A 5,000-nucleotide genomic window follows, 5' to 3' on the forward strand; every position below is an offset into this window, starting at 1 on the left:
CAGCACTACCCATTATTTACTATATTATCTATTTCTGTTCCTCTCTTTCTTTCCTATCTCTTCTACACTCCCCTTTCTCTACCGCTCCCTCTCTCTTTACTCTTTTTCATTCCAGAACACCACTCATTATACTACGAGGGTTCTGATTCCAGAACACCACTCATTATACTATGAGGGTCCTGATTCCAGAACACCACTCATTATACTATGAGGGTCCTGATTCCAGAACACCACTCATTAGACTATGAGGGTTCTGATTCCAGAACACCACTCATTATACTATGAGGGTTCTGATTCCAGACTCATTATACTATGAGGGTTCTGATTCCAGAACACCACTCATTATACTATGAGGGTTCTGATTCCAGAACACCACTCATTACACTATGAGGGTTCTGATTCCAGAACACCACTCATTATACTATGAGGGTCCTGATTCCAGAACACCACTCATTACACTATGAGGGTTCTGATTCCAGAACACCACTCATTACACTATAGGGTTCTGATTCCAGAACACCACTCATTAAACTATGAGGGTCTGAACACCACTCATTATATTCCAGAACACCACTCATTTACTATGAGGTTCTGATTCCAGAACACCACTCATTACACTATGAGGGTTCTGATTCCAGAACACCACTCATTAAACTATGAGGGTCCTGATTCCAGAACACCACTCATTATACTATGAGGGTTCTGATTCCAGAACACCACTCATTATACTATGAGGGTCCTGATTCCAGAACACCACTCATTATACTATGAGGGTCCTGATTCCAGAACACCACTCATTATACTATGAGGGTCCTGATTCCAGAACACCAGTCATTATACTGTGAGGGCCCTGATTCCAGAACACCACCCATTACACTATGAGGGTTCTGATTCCAGAACACCACTCATTACACTATGAGGGTTCTGATTCCAGAACACCACTCATTATACTGTGAGGGCCCTGATTCCAGAACACCACTCATTACACTATGAGGGTTCTGATTCCAGAACACCACTCACTACACTATGAGGGTTCTGATTCCAGAACACCACTCATTACACTATGAGGGTTCTGATTCATGTTTTGAACAGACTCTGCATGTCTAGGAGCCAGCTGAACTGTCTAGTTGATACTGAAGACAGCTGTGCTGTTCTGTGAAACGGCCAGTTCAGAGAGCTTTCTCATTGTCTCTTTCACTTCCATCCTCTCCCTCCCTCTCTACTGTAGAGATGACGCTGTATCACAGCCCCAGTGTCCTGCTGTTTGTGACCTTTACCCCCTCCCTCCCTCTATCTCTATCTTTCTTGCTCTCTCACTATCTCTCTATCCCTTATCTCCCTAAGGCAGATCAGTTGTGTGTAATAGAGGTGACTCATCCCTATCCACAATCTCGGGTCACTGAGGACACAATGGCCCGTTGCCTGGCAACCCGGAATTCCATCCCCACATCTCCACGGAACCTAAACATAACGTTGTCGGGGTTGCCAAGGAAACCCCTGTCTATTATGCCATGTATTCAATTTAGTCGTTATTATCGTTGTGTGTTATCTTTGTCCTATTGTCTAAACCCAAATTGGTCTACACGGACATGTTCTGGCCTGGTTTAGATCTTATCTGTCGGAAAGATATCAGTTTGTCTCTGTGAATGGTTTGTCCTCTGACAAATCAACTGTAAATTTCGGTGTTCCTCAAGGTTCCGTTTTAGGACCACTATTGTTTTCACTATATATTTTACCTCTTGGGGATGTTATTCGAAAACATAATGTAAATTTTCACTGCTATGCGGATGACACACAGCTGTACATTTCAATGAAACATGGTGAAGCCCCAAAATTGCCCTCGCTAGAAGCATGTGTTTCAGACATAAGGAAGTGGATGGCTGCAAACTTTCTACTATTAAACTCGGACAAAACAGAGATGCTTGTTCTAGGTCCCAAGAAACAAAGAGATCTTCTGTTGAATCTGACAATTAATCTTAATGGTTGTACAGTCATCTCAAATAAAACTGTGAAGGACCTTGGCGTTACTCTGGACCCTGATCTCTCTTTTGAAGAACATATCAAGACCATTTCGAGGACAGCTTTTTTTCCATCTACGTAACATTGCAAAAATCAGAAACTTTCTGTCCAAAAATGATGCAGAAAAATTAATCCATGCTTTTGTCACTTCTAGGTTAGACTACTGCAATGCTCTATTTTCCGGCTACCCGGATAAAGCACTAAATAAACTTCAGTTAGTGCTAAATACGGCTGCTAGAATCCTGACTAGAACCAAAAAATTTGATCATATTACTCCAGTGCTAGCCTCTCTACACTGGCTTCCTGTCAAAGCAAGGGCTGATTTCAAGGTTTTACTGCTAACCTACAAAGCATTACATGGGCTTGCTCCTACCTATCTCTCTGATTTGGTCCTGCCGTACATACCTACACGTACGCTACGGTCACAAGACGCAGGCCTCCTAATTGTCCCTAGAATTTCTAAGCAAACAGCTGGAGGCAGGGCTTTCTCCTATAGAGCTCCATTTTTATGGAACGGTCTGCCTACCCATGTCAGAGACGCAAACTCGGTCTCAACCTTTAAGTCTTTACTGAAGACTCATCTCTTCAGTGGGTCATATGATTGAGTGTAGTCTGGCCCAGGAGTGGGAAGGTGAACGGAAAGGCTCTGGAGCAACGAACCGCCCTTGCTGTCTCTGCCTGGCCGGTTCCCCTCTTTCCACTGGGATTCTCTGCCTCTAACCCTATTACAGGGGCTGAGTCACTGGCTTACTGGGGATCTCTCATGCCGTCCCTGGAGGGGGTGCGTCACCTGAGTGGGTTGATTCACTGTTGTGGTCATCCTGTCTGGGTTGGCGCCCCCCTTGGGTTGTGCCGTGGCGGAGATCTTTGTGGGCTATACTCAGCCTTGTCTCAGGATGGTAAGTTGGTGGTTGAAGATATCCCTCTAGTGGTGTGGGGGCTGTGCTTTGGCAAAGTGGGTGGGGTTATATCCTTCCTGTTTGGCCCTGTCCGGGGGTGTCCTTGGATGGGGCCACAGTGTCTCCTGACCCCTCCTGTCTCAGCCTCCAGTATTTATGCTGCAGTAGTTTGTGTCGGGGGGCTGTCCTGTCCTATTCGGTGTCCTGTGTGAATCTAAGTGTGCGTTCTCTAATTCTCTCCTTCTCTCTTTCATTCTCTCTCTCGGAGGACCTGAGCCCTAGGACCATGCCCCAGGACTACCTGACATGATGACTCCTTGCTGTCCCCAGTCCACCTGGCCATGCTGCTGTTCCAGTTTCAACTGACCTGAGCCCTAGCACCATGCCCCAGGACTACCTGACATGATGACTCCTTGCTGTCCCCAGTCCACCTGGCCATGCTGCTGCTCCAGTTTCAACTTCCACCTGACTGTGCTGCTGCTCCAGTTTCAACTGTTCTGCCTTATTATTATTCGACCATGCTGGTCATTTATGAACATTTGAACATCTTGGCCATGTTCTGTTATAATCTCCACCCGGCACAGCCAGAAGAGGACTGGCCACCCCACATAGCTTGGTTCCTCTCTAGGTTTCTTCCTAGGTTTTGGCCTTTCTAGGGAGTTTTTCCTAGCCACCGTGCTTCTACACCTGCATTGCTTGCTGTTTGGGGTTTTAGGCTGGGTTTCTGTACAGCACTTTGAGATATCAGCTGATGTACGAAGGGCTATATAAATAAATTTGATTTGATTTGATTTGATTTAAACGACACTAGTCACTGAGCCACCATGAAGTCAATCAAGTGGAAGGATATGAAAAGGACATGTCACTCCATAGCAACACATGTAGATACATCGCAACATGACGCACCAGGGTAAAGTAGAGCCATATATTTATGAGGGTCACGCACACACGCAAACACACACACAAACTATCTACCTAGCATTACAAATCACTGAAAGAAAACTTAAATGTCTGTCCGTCTGTACGCCTGCCTGCCCGTCTGTAGGTAAATCACACTTAGCCAGAATGTCACAGAAAGGTAAGAAAAAGATGGAAACCCCAGAACATCACTATGATTCAAGTGTATGTCTGAGCACAGTGGTGTGTGTGTGTGTGTGTGTGTGTGTGTGTGCGTGTGTGCGTGCGTGACCCTCATAAAGCTGTAAAAGTGAGGGTCATCCCTGTGACATTATCTGTCTGAAAAGAAGCACAATGCTCCACTGGACAAACAGATCACACACCCCCCCCACCACCAGTCACATCCTGGATATAACCTGTACTATACATAATGATAAACCAGTGAGTACTATACATAATAAAACAGGTCATCCTGTGTACTATACCTAATAAAACATTATCCTGATATCTGTACTATACCTAATAAAAAGATAACACCCCCCCCCCCCACCACTACCACCACCACCACCAGCACTGGATATAATGTACTATACCTAATAAAACAGATAACACCCCCCCACCACCTCCAGTCACATCCTGGACCTGTACTATACCTAATAAAACAGATAACACCCCCCCCACCACCAGTCACATCCTGGATATAATATAACCCTGTCACATCCTGGATATAACATATATAATAAAACAGATAACACTACCCCACCACCACCAGTCACATCCTGTACTATACCTAATAAAACAGATAACCAGTCACACTATACATAATGTACTATACCTAATAAAACAGATAACACCCCCCCCACCACCACCAGTCACATCCTGGATATAACCTGTACTATACACCCCCACCACCAGTCACATCCATAACCTGGATAGTCACATCCTGGATATAACCTGTACTATACCTAATAAAACAGATACACCACCATATCCTGGATATAACCTGTACTATACCTAATAAAACAGATAACATCCCCCCCCTACCACCACCACCACCAGTCACATCCTGGATATAACCTGTACTATAATAAGATAACACCACCACCCATCCTGGATATATCCCCCAGATAACACCCCCCACTACCACCAGTCACATCCTGGATATAACCTGTACTATACCTGGAT

The 5,000-nt window shown here is 45.1% G+C and overlaps 1 protein-coding gene across 2 annotated transcripts in view; it reads right to left on the reverse strand.

The window, feature by feature from the left end:
- LOC112248156 (secretogranin-3) overlaps positions 1-5,000 on the reverse strand; it is a 31,540-nt gene that overhangs the window by 11,381 nt on the left and 15,159 nt on the right. The gene's annotated exons all lie outside the window — the stretch shown is intronic.

The sequence above is a fragment of the Oncorhynchus tshawytscha genome, unplaced genomic scaffold (assembly GCF_018296145.1).
Source record: "Oncorhynchus tshawytscha isolate Ot180627B unplaced genomic scaffold, Otsh_v2.0 Un_contig_2672_pilon_pilon, whole genome shotgun sequence".
NCBI classification, from domain to species: Eukaryota; Metazoa; Chordata; class Actinopteri; order Salmoniformes; family Salmonidae; genus Oncorhynchus; species Oncorhynchus tshawytscha.